Genomic DNA, 12927 nt, shown 5'->3' with positions numbered 1-12927 from the left:
ATAGTGGACGTTTTTAATGGTCTTTCATGGCAACACTTTTTTTAACCAACGCTTACAAAATTATGTCAGTTATGATGACAATCAATGTTATCATAGTCCGCACATAGCACTGTAGCCTACACCACCTTATTGTGTGTAGTGTGTGCTCCATACCTTCTCATCACAAGAATATGCGCCGATTTGGGTTCTGCCTCGGCTGCATGATAAATCCAGAAACTACTTTCGCAAAAATCATAACTGAACACAACTCTGGCGGCAGGCAGTTGCATGAAGATGCAAACCAATCAGAAGAGGTGTAGCAGACTCGTCACAAGACCTTTCTTGAAGCTCATACACAGGGTTGCCAGACGGGGCAGTAGCAGCAGAATATTGCGCAGGGGCAAAACGACTGCGCAATTGCATTCATTTCCAATTCACAAATAATATTTTAAAAGGCTCCTGAGCTAGTGGGGCCGAGCCAAGTCACGGTGGGGCCGTGGCCCCACTAAAAATAGCCTAAACTCGCCCCTGGGCTGAAGGTTGTGGGATGCAATGGTCATTTTTTTGTGTCTTTATTTTAGTGACAGGATAGTTGAGCGAGACATGAATCAAGTGGAAGAGAGAGATGAGACAGGTCCGACAAAGGACACAGGCCAGAATCGAACTCGGGTGGCCAGTGTTGCAGGCGAGTGCCCAGCCGATTGAGCCAAGCTATTTCACCTGGCCTGCTATTCTACAGTAGGCTAGCTCTGAGAAGAGCTATACCAGAGATTCTTTAAGTATAGATATGCCAATGTAATAGGTTGCTATGGGCACCTAGCATGACAAAGTTCCGGTCTGCCTAAAGGGGCGTGTCATAATACTCCTAGCATCGAATAGAACAGTCCTTAGGTCTGCCTAGGTCTGCCTAAAGGGGGATTTCCCCCCCTCCTTCTTGCAATAATAGAACCCGGAAACAATGGGCCAACGGAACCTCTCTCTCTCTCTACTCTCTCTGCCTATACTGTAGTACTGTTATACGCTATGCTGGGCTCTGTGAGAAGATCTGTAATACACTACAACAGACTCTGTGAGGAGATCTGTGGTACACTCTGCAAGGCTCTGTGTGAATGGCTGTAATACGCTAAGCTGGACTGTGAGGAAAAGTTTGTACTATGCTAGCCTCTGTGGGAAGATCTGTAATATACTATGCTAGACTCTGTGAAAAGATCTATAGTATGCTATGCAAGACTCTGTGGGAAGGTCTGTAATAAGCTATGCTAGACTCTGTGAGAAGATCTATAGTATGCTATGCTAGACTCTGTGAGAAGGTCTGTAATATACTATGCTAAAATCTGTGAGAATGCCTGCAATACGCTAGATTCTGTGAGAGTGGCTATAATACGCTATGCTAGACTCTATGTAAAGGCCTAAACTCTGTTATGCTAGCCTCTGTGGGAAGATCTGTAATATACTATGCTAGACTCTGTGAAAAGATCTAGAGCAGTGGTTCTTAACCTTTTTTTCTTAACGCACCCCCTTACCTGTGCCAAAGACAAGCCGCGCACCCCCAACCCAAACTTCTACATGTGTACATGTACTAAAAATGATTTTAAGTGATTGATTGCAGTGATTCATGATTGGGACATTAATCAATACCTTTACTTTAATTCCAATTACTTTAAATAGGGACCAACCATGTTTTAATTTTGTCTTAAAGTGGCCTAGATATAATGTTCCCAAGCAGAATTTTGGTCACAACCTCAAGACAATCAAAATCCTGCGCACCCCCTGAAATATCTGGCGCACCCCCAGGGGGTGCCCGCACCCCAGGTTAAGAACCACTGATCTATAGTATGCTATGCAAGACTCTGTGGGAAGGTCTGTGATATACTATGCTAGACTCTGTGAGAAGATCTGCAATACGTTAGGCAAGGCTCTGTGTGAATGGCTGTAATACGCTATTCTAGACTGAGGAAAAATCTGTAATATCCTGCACTCTGTGAGAGCGGCTACAGAACATGCAATGCTACACTACGTGGGAAGATCTGAAGTATGCTACGCTAGATTCTGTGGGAATGGCTGCAATACGCTATGCTAACCTCTGTGAGAGTGGCTACAGAACATGGCTCACATGCTGTAATCTGCGGCTAATTGCTAATTGCTAATGTGACGTGATGAAATATTTATGGAAACTTCCTCTCCCCTGTGCTGTGAATTCCTATACACACTCACTCACTCAGCCACTCGCTCACACACACGGGCACAAACGTGGGCGCACCGCACACACATACGCACAGGCATGCACACACACACACAGGCACAAACGTACACACACACACACACACTTTCAAGTCTTTATACATGCATGTACACCCACCCCCCCACACACACACACACATATACACAGTCGTACACATATACGCACGCACACACAGCCTTGCGAGCGTGCGTGTGCACACACATTCACACTGTCACATATACATACACACTGTTTTTTGTTCGTCCAGTTTCTGAAATGTTGATTACTGTGAGAGACCTGCGGCTTTTGTTTCTAAGGTAACTGCAAGCACACACACACACACACACACACACACACACACACACACACACACACACACACACACACACCACAGCTGGCTGTGAAGGGCTATTAGCGGGCCCCTACACCCCTCTCCCCTTTAGAAATCCAATTAGCGTAATTACAGTCACTTTAGGCTTTTTTCTGTAATTGTACTACAGTCTATAGCCAGCCAAATCATTACACAGAGATTGGGATCTTTCAAAAAGGAGACAGCGGTGTATGCACACAGCAATCAAAGTAGGGCCTGTGTGTGTGTGTGTGTGTGTCTGTATACATGTGTGTGTATATACGTGTGTGTGTGTGTGTGTGTGTGTGTGTGTGTGCATGTGTGTGTGTCTGTATTCGTCTCTGTGTGTGTATATATGTGTGTGTGTGTGTGTGCGTTTGTGTGTGCGTACACGTGTGTGTATGTGTGTGTGTGTGTGCGTTTGTGGGTTTGTTTGTGTGTGTGTGTGTGTGTGTATGTGCCCCCAAGTGTATTGTGTTTTAGTCCATACCACTCCAGTGAATAAGCACGGTATCTGATACACACTGACCCTTCAACAGCCACTCTGCCAAGCCTCTTTGCAAACACACACACACACGCACGCACGCACACACACATGCACGCACGCACACACAACCATAGACCAGTGTTTCCCAAACTTTTTTGTCGTGCGTACACCCTAAGCCTTTTAGTTGTGCCATGAGTACCCCCTAATTAATTTTCTATATCATTTCTCTGTCCTGATGTGGCTGCTCCATACATTTGTTATAATAATAACACTTTTCCAAGTACCCCCTGCAGTGTGCTCGCGTACCCCTAGTGGTACACGTTCCCCTGGTTGGGAAACACTACCATAGACACACACACACATGAATTGCCTGTGAGAGCAGCAGCAAAATGAGAAGGAAATGGAATTAATAATTCATAGTAGACTCTAGAAGGCCCAGTGTGTGTGTGTGTGCACGCGTGTGTATGTGTGTGTGGAAGGCTCAGCGCTTGGAATCAGAATCAAGTGTTTTGACATTTGTCTCCTATAATCTAGAGGGCTATGCTGAGTGACCATTGAATAGTCTCTGGTGTGTGTGTGTGTGTGTATGTGTGCACATGCTCATAGTGAGTGATCATTCAAGAGTCGTGTGTGTGTGTGTGTATGTGTGCGTGCGTGCGTGTTTGTGTGTGTGTGACTGCACATTTGTCTGGTGTAATCTCAAGATTTATGGTGAGTGAGGTTTTGAGTGGTGTTGAAAGTGTAGCCTGTAGCTGCAAGCCATTCAGGCCATGAGTGTGTGAATTTGTATGAATTCACAGATGAGTTTGTGTTTGAGCGCGCGCATGTGTGTGCGCGCGCACACAAGCACGCAAACAAGTAAGTACACATGCACAGAGCCATGCACACATGCACTAACTTCACAACAACACAGTGAATCATTGAGATTCGCACACAAACGCACATTTTCTCTGTCTCTCTCTCTCTCACACACACACACGCACACGCACACACACACACACACACACAAAGTAATAATAGTCCTGATGTGGCCTTTACTATACTCTATATTTTATGTAGGCGTTGCAAAAGAGTAAGACATGGGTAAAGTCGGTGCTCAGGGCAGGGAGGGACTGAACAACAGAGAGAGAGAGAGAGAGAGAGAGAGAGAGAGAGAATAATATTGATTTCAGAGGGCAATTTTGCTCCAGCCTATACCAAAAGCCAGCAACACCACCACTGAATACTGCTCCCCACCATTCACACCAGTTAATGATGCCATTTGATTCCTCCGGACTTTAAAATTGGTGTTCATAATTGCCTGTCTTTGTGCGTGTGTGTGTCTGTGTGTGTGTGTTGGGGAGGAGGTACTGGTTGTTTGTGTGTGTCTGTCTGTGTGTGTCTGTGTGTGCGAGTGTCAGTGTCTGTGTGTGTGTGCGTGCGTGCATGCGTGTGTGCATGCATGCGTGCGTGCATGCGTGTGTACGTGCGTGCGTGCGCGTGCATGTGTGTGTGTCAGTTTTTCTTCTCTTTGGTATTGATTGGTACAGTGGTTGAGATATTCATGCAAAGCAGTGAGGCACTCTCTACTATTCATGCAATCACACTGCAATCAGAAAAGACCATTTCATTCTGATACTTCTGCTCGTGTCATCCCCCACTCAGAATTTGAAAATGTAGCATTGATAGTTGCTCATAAATACTTCATAACATGTACAAATGTCCCATACAAAAGTGCATTTGTGACGAATTTACAATTTCCTTTTCATTTTCACCTTCACCTTCATTTCCGGCCAAACATCAAATTGTATTGGATTTATTTGATAATAATTTGGAAATGTTTCGAGAAGGAGGCCACACCTTGCATAGTACATAGTGCATAGACACTGAAGAAGGCACACGCCGAAACGCGTCTGTGCAGTATAAAACACTACTATGCAAGGTGCGGCCTCCTTCTTGAAACATTGAATTTAAAATTTGGCCCAGCACCCTCAGAGGTTTAGATAATTAAGAGTGACGCCTGTTCCAAGAAGAAAAATAATAATTTGGAAAGACACAACCTTTATTATTTTAGAGAGATGCGTAGTCTGTCCAAGTGCTTGACATCTGAAATCATATGTTTTAGTCCAGTGGTTCTTAACCTGGGGTGCGGGCACCCCCTGGGGGTGCGTCAGAGATTTCAGGGGGTGCACAGAATTTTGTTTGTGTTGAGGTTGTGACCAAAATTGTGCTTGCAAACATTATAATTAGGTCAAATCGAGACCAAATTAAAACATGTTTTGGCCTCCATATAAAGTAATTTAAGCATTGATTAATGTCTCAAGCAAGAATTTTACATTTTTTACTTAAATCATTTTTTTGTGCGTATACACGTGTAGAAGTTTGGGTTGGGGGTACACGGCTTCTTTTAGGCACAGGTGAAGGGGTGCGTTGAGAAAAAAAGGTTAAGAGCCACTGTTTTAGTCTACTGTTATGAAGCATGTTATTTCATTGCACTGTCTCCATTATTTACATACAGAATGCAGGATAACCCTTACAGGTCCACTGTGTTATATTCAAGTAGTTTGTTTCCAGAATTCATGCTGCCCATTCAGAAAGTACCTTTTCCACAAACCTTTTCCACAAACACCTACCACCGCCATCAAATTACACAGTACACAGAACACAAAAAAGGAAATCACAGTATACAAAATAAAAGTAATCAGGCCAGAACAAGAAGAAGCTAATGATGATGATGAAGATGATGGTGGTGAAGATGAGGATGATGAACCTCCTCGGATGATCCAGTCGAGGTGAGTGTGGGAGTTCTGGTGAAGCTCAACCCGGTCGTAAAAGAGAAGAAGGGGAACGCTGCTGGCCTTGCAGTTCCTGCATTACTGGCTCTAAACAGACAGACCTACATACAGTACATACAGTACCCTACCGTGAGAACACGCCATAGGAACCGTAAAACCAATAAAGCAGGATTTAGGACGACTGTTTTCAACAGAGGCATGGAGAGAGGGAGAGAGAGAGAGAGAGAGAGAGAGAGAGAGAGAGAGAGAGAGAGAGAGAGAGAGAGAGAGAGAGAGAGAGAGAGAGAGATGTGTGTGTGTGTGTGGGGGGGGGTAGATAGAAGGAAGAGAGAGGGAAAGAAAGAGAAAGAACAGAGAGGTAGAGATTGAGGTAAGCAAGGAGCGAAAGAACTGCTAAGAAGAGAGGTAGAGATAAAGGCAAAGTGAAATAAAGAGTTAGAGAGAGAGAGAGAGAGAGAGAGAGTTAGAGAGGGAGAGAGAGAGAGAGTTGGGTCACATGGCGCAATCCCACCATGCTTTGCCCCTCCATGTCAGGTTCAGACCTGGCTTTTAACGACTTGCAGATGTGGTGTTGCACTGTGCTGCTCCGACCAAAGCAGGCAGGCAGGCAGGCAGGCCGGCAGAGACAGAGGGCCGAAGTTGAAGCCAAAGCCAAAGCAGATCTCTGAGTCTGAGTCTGGGGCTTGGGCCAGTGTTGCCAGATGTGTCTGATCAAATCTCGCCCAAAAGGTTCTCGAAAACTGCCAAAATGCGCTAAATTCCGCCCAATTTTAAGAAATTGCATCAATTTCTATGGGCACAACAAAGCAGAAAAAAAATGCCAAATGCTCCATTTTTCCCGTTTTTACCCACAGACGGCCATCCCAAGTAGCCCATTGGGCAGGTAACCGCCCAATCTGGCAACATTGGCTGAGGCCTGGCTGGCTTTAAAGGCTGGCCAATTAATCTTGCGCCCTGTCCACCCTCATTAACATGCTGCTACTATAGGCCGGGATGAAAAGGTCAATGACACTTTGAAGTTTGGTGATTAAACGGCGGATGGGGGGGTACGTCCGCCAATGCCCTCTGCCCGCCCCGCAAACACCCCCCCCCCCCACCCCTTTCCTATTCCCTCAAACCCCCTCTTGTCTCTCCACCATCTCCCCACCTTCTATACTTTTTCTTTGTTCTTTTCACCATTAAGTAGGCTTTCAACCCAGCGAAGTCTGTTTGACAACAAACTGTTGTAATTTCATGTTTAAGTGATGATCGCGGTGCACATTTTCTGTTGATGTAGTTATTATTTACTGCCCTGTATGCTGGCTCCCCTTCTCCTTGGCTGTAGTTTTTGCCCTGTTGAACCGGGTGGGAATTCTGCCTCATACCCCTCGGCGTCTCCTAGCCGATACCTTATGTCTTGGCCCATGGCTGTACTGGTAATCTGACGTACAGGACAATTTCCCAGTGGGCAGACAGTCCTCAGACGCCAATACTGTTGTTGTTGTTGTTGTTTTTTGCTTGTTTTGTTTTTTTGTTGGGGATTTTTTTTTTGTTTTTTTTTTGTGACTGACTCACAGTTTAGAGGGCATGGCCCATTCTTCCATCCTAAATATAGACAACGGACTGTATCCAGCAGGAAGTAGTATGGACATGTTTAAGAAAAGAGAATAGATGAGTGCATCTGTGGGGTAGTGTGACAATATTCAGGTGCTCATCGGTATCCAAAGTTGCAAACTAGTATGAACATGTCTTGTGAGGGGCCCAAGATGCCACTATTTGGTTCCCATCCCAGCTCACCCTGAACCGGGTGGAGATTCGGCCTCATACCCCTCGGCGTCTCCTAGCCAATACCTTACAATATGTCTGGGCACATGTTTGGTTGTTTTGTTTTTTGGGGGGACTACCCCACAGTTTAGAGGGCATGGCCAATTCTTCCATCGTAAATATAGACAATGGACTGAATCCAGCAGGACATAGGTAGTATGAACATGGCTTGTATGTGTTCCCCGGGGAGGATTTTGTGCACCGTACAGCCCACTCTGGGCCGGGTCGAGATTCTGCCTCATACCCCTCGGCGTCTCCTAGTCGATACCTTATGTCTGGGCCTGCTGGCCGGACGGCTGGCTGGCTGGACAGGGGCTCTGCTTTGCGAAAAGCCTCCTCTAATTGCTGGACTTGAGTGCAGACAATAGCGTTGAAATTGCCCAGGCTTTGGTGCGTTTTATCCGAGCGCACATGTAAGCAAGCACAGGAAGCAGCTGGCGGTTCGAGCTAACTGTACATGTTTATCTAAGCATTCAGCTGTTCCCCGCGCAGATAAAGGCAGATGATGAGATTCTTATCCCTCCCCGCGTTTTTGTCGAAGGACATGCATGTGTTTCTCTTTCTTTTTTCCCTGTATGTCTTTAGCGCTCTCTCTCTCTCTCTTTCTTTTTTTCTATCCTTCTCACGCTCTGTCCATTTCCCTTCTTTTCTCTAACTCTCTCTCTCTCCAGCCATCTCTTTCTCTCTATCTCTCCTCTTCTCCATGCTTTCTCTAACCCCCACTTCTCTCTCTCTCTCTCTCGTTCTCTGGTTCTCTCGTTCCTCTCTGCTGTACACCAGTGGCCTGAGAGAGATATTATGGGGCTTACTTGAGCGCGAGTGTTTTATTGAGGGGAAAATAGGAGTGGATTGTGGCTTTAGCCCTGACTCCTAGAGGAGCACCCAGAGGGAGGAGGGGGAGGGGGAGAGGAGAGGGAGGGAGGCCCTGCCTTTGTTCTCCAGAAAACCCCCATGTGGAGGAGGAAGAGGAGGAGGAAGAGACTAGGGAGCAGAGGAGGGGTGGAGGAGGAGGAGCGGGAGAGGGAGCAGAGGAGGGGTGGAGGAGAAGGGTGGAACTGGGTTGTAGAGAGAAATAGAAGAGGAGTGCAGGAGGAGATTTGGGTTCAGGAGAGGAGGATGAAGAGGAGCAGAGGAGAGGTGGAGGAGGAGAAGGATGAAGAGGAGCCGAGGAGAGGTGGAGGAGGAGGAGAAGGATGAAGAGGAGCCGAGGAGAGGTGGAGGAGGAAGAGAGAGGGAACAGAGGAGGGGTGGAGGAGGAGGAGATGGAGAGGGAACAGAAGAGGGGTGGAGGAGGAGGAGAGGAGAGGGAGCAGAGGAGAGGTGGAAGATAAGAGGGAGCAGAGGAGGGGTGGAGGGGGAGCAGAGGAGGAGAAGGAGCAGGAGCAGAGGAGGGAAGGAGAAGGAGGAGAGGAGAGCTGGAGGAGGAGGAGAGGAGGGCTGGAGGAGGAGGAGAGGAGGGCTGGAGGAGAAGGACAGAACTGGGTTGTAGAGAGAAAGAGGAGTGCAGGACAACATTGAGGTTCAGGAGAGGAGGAGAGAGAGAAATGGGTTCAAGAGGGGAGCAGGAGGAGAACATTGGGGTTCGGGGGTGGGGGAGGAGGAGGAGAGGGGTAGAGGTGTGGTGTACAGGAGGAGTAGTAGAGGAGGGGTGCAGGAGGAGAGAAAGTGGTTGTAGAGAGGAGTAGAAGAGCAGTGCAGCCAGGAGAACAGGGAGATAGAAATGGGTTGTAGAGGGGAGCAGCAGGAGGAGAAGAGGAGAACAGAAATGGGTTGAATAGGGGAGCAGGAGGAGGAGACCAGGGAGACAGTAATGGGTTGTAGAGGGGAGCAGGAGGAGGAGACCAGGGAGACAGTAATGGGTTGTAGAGGGGAGCAGGAGGAGGAGAGGAGGAGAACAGGGAGACAGTAATGGGTTGTAGAGGGGAGCAGGAGGAGGAGACCAGGGAGACAGTAATGGGTTGTAGAGGGGAGCAGGAGGAGGAGAGGAGGAGAACAGGGAGACAGTAATGGGTTGTAGAGGGGAGCAGGAGGAGGAGAGGAGGAGAACAGGGAGACAGTAATGGGTTGTAGAGGGGAGCAGGAGGAGGAGAGGAGGAGACCAGGGAGACAGTAATGGGTTGTAGAGGGGAGCAGGAGGAGGAGAGGAGGAGACCAGGGAGACAGTAATGGGTTGTAGAGGGGAGCAGGAGGAGGAGAGGAGGAGAACAGGGAGACAGTAATGGGTTGTAGAGGGGAGCAGGAGGAGGAGAAGAGGAGACCAGGGAGACAGTAATGGGTTGTAGAGGGGAGCAGGAGGAGGAGAGGAGGAGAACAGGGAGACAGTAATGGGTTGTAGAGGGGAGCAGGAGGAGGAGAGGAGGAGAACAGGGAGACAGTAATGGGTTGTAGAGGGGAGCAGGAGGAGGAGAGGAGGAGAACAGGGAGACAGTAATGGGTTGTAGAGGGGAGCAGCAGGAGGAGACCAGGGAGACAGTAATGGGTTGTAGAGGGGAGCAGGAGAGCATGTATATGTACTGCATGTGAACGGATGTGGGTTGGCCGATGACCCCTTCATAATTTCACTACCTGTAAAATGTACAGTAAAAATATGCAATGTAAAAATTGAGAGACCACCTCAAAGTCTTATGTGTTATTTTGACCATTTGTAACTTTCTGCAAAAAAAATGCTGTAAATGGACAATATTTCCATTCGAAACTCGGAGGAAATGTTGTCAGTAGTTTATAGAATGAAACAACAATATTAATTTTACTGTAATGCATGACAATAAGTAGTAAGACCAGAAAAAAATGATAATTGCAAGGTGGTCTCTAAATTTTTGCCATGGCTGTATGTGACAAATGAAACATTTGATTTGACCTGACCACTGTGAGATGGGATGCATGGGCTGACGAGAAATGCATTATGGGAACCGTTGTCTCCGCCAAAAGTTCAGAATTTTCAACGCTGCCAGTTGCGTCAGATCGATCGACAAATGAGTCCGCTTGTATGAATGGAACACACAAAAAGACAAACGCCCCATTGATCGTCTGACAGACATCAACAGTCAGCTGTAGCCCAGTGGTTATGCAGGTCAGGCCCGTAGACAGCATTGTGGTGGGGGGGATCTTTGTCACCCGAAAGTGGACTTCATTTGGCGCCCTAGTCCAATGTACCCTATACGAGAGCACGCTTCTCTTAATTTAGACATATTTTATTCATTATTAGTTTGATGCAAGTCTGCTGTTGCTGCCCTTAATTGACTGTCTGTTGCTCCCCACTGTTAACATAAACGGTCATGAAGTAATTGAGCCATCTTTATAGACATCTCTATAGACATGAGAACTTTAACAAGAATGAACAATTTAATATAAATGTAAGTGTTACTCAAACTTCCTACATCTCTGATGTGTTATTGTCTGTCTCTGTTGCTCACCTGTTGCCAGATGTGTCTGACCAAATCCCGCCCAAAAAGTTCTCAAAAACCGCCAAAATGCGCTAAATTCCGCCCAAATTCAACAAATTACATTGACTTCTATGGGCCCAAAACGGCTGAAAAAAACGCCAAATGGCCAATTTTTCCCGTTTTTGTCCGCCAACGCTCATCCCAAGTAGCCCAATTGGGCGGGCACCCGCCCAATCTGGCAACACTGCCTCTGTATCTCTTGCTGTCTGTCTCTGTTGCTTTTCTTCATGTGCATTTTTCCTCTCCATCTTTTGTATCTAGCCTTTTTTATTTAACTCTTAATTGCGTCTTGCTTTCATTGTCTGTCTGTTTTTCCTCTCCTTAAGGGTCATTCACATGAAATCAGACACTTTAGGACCCACCAATCGACACAGATAGTGAGTGCCTTCTTAGTGGCAAGGTAGAACTCCAAAACTGCATTTGCATGAGTCTTAAAATCAGTGTTGGTTGGGCCTCAAAGTGTCTGATTTCATGTAAAAGGACCCACTATTGTCTGTCTGGGTGGTTGACAAATATGTAGACATATTAAGAGGTTAATAGTCACATTTAACTTCCACACCACTCTGCAATAACTGAGGTACTAACTAGTTGGCCTAGCAGCTGCCCGTCCACACACCTGACTTGCATGTCTGACTTACAGGACACAATTTGTGTTATGAAATTCAACTTGTAGACATATTACTGTTTTGAGCTTTTTCACATTAACATTTTTTGTATAAAGTTAATATTAATGCTATCATGCCAAATACTTAAATATTAATTCAAAATGGTGGTTTATTGTCTAGCTATAGCCAGGTTTTATTAATGTTACAGTCACACCGCAGGACATTTGACATATAAACCATTACATAAACTGAACAAAAATCTAAGGTTAAAGGGGTATGCCACTATTTTGGGGCTTAATACAGTTAAAATCGTTGGCTGGGGTTTATAAAGGTGGTAAAGTGTCTTATTTTTCATGTTAAGCGTTGTCTTGCTTTAAGACAAGTTAAAAGAGGGAATATGTCGCTAAGCTAGTGAAAGTCAATGGATCCGTGTAGCATTGTAGCATGCTACACGGATCCAATGGCTTTCACTAGCTTAGCGACATGATCCCTCTTTTAACTTGTCTTAAAGCAAGACAACGGCTTACATGAACGGTTTACATGCGCCCGCATACTATCCGTCACAAGCAGGGCCTTGCGCGTTTTCAAAAACCCATCCGGTTGCTTGGCATAACACTTTGATAGCCACTCGCTCATCATGTCCTGGTCCATCCAACCCTTCTCATTCACAGCCAGGACAACCGATGGTGGGGTTTCAATTTTCGGCATCGTTTTGCGTTTGAAGATGACCATGGGGGGCAACTTGGTTCCGTCTCCACAAGGTTACGTGGCACTATTCCGACATGTCGCTATTCCGACGTTAATGTCTATTGTCGGAATACCGACACGTTTTCCACCGTCCGCCGCTATTCCTACATGCCGCTATTCCGACATTTTTTTAAGTAGCCTACAGGCCTATATTGAACCATTCTGAGAATGCTGCCACTCTACTGTGTAGCGCTGTCATCAGGACAGCCGACGTTTCCCTCCATATCCATATAAGGCTCTTAAATCTAAATGAGCTATCCACGCGGGTGTGGTGCTGAAATCAGCGATGTAAGACACTTTTCCACGTTACTGCTTTGAAGAGATAAACTTTGTTGCATACATTCCAAGTTACTCAATCGAATTATATCGCAACAATGTAAGGCCCACCAAAACATCCAGGGACATGATGGAGCACACAACCCTTGTCCTTATTTTGAAGTTCCAGAGAGAAGAGCCGTTGTCGTGTCCAGACCGAGGCAAAACAAAAGCAAACTGTGAGAAATTCCAAAAGGCAAGTCT

Source organism: Engraulis encrasicolus, chromosome 6, assembly GCF_034702125.1.
Source record: "Engraulis encrasicolus isolate BLACKSEA-1 chromosome 6, IST_EnEncr_1.0, whole genome shotgun sequence".
Lineage (NCBI taxonomy): Eukaryota > Metazoa > Chordata > Actinopteri > Clupeiformes > Engraulidae > Engraulis > Engraulis encrasicolus.
The sequence above is the reverse complement of the archived record's forward strand: the minus strand, read 5'-3'. Positions refer to the sequence as shown.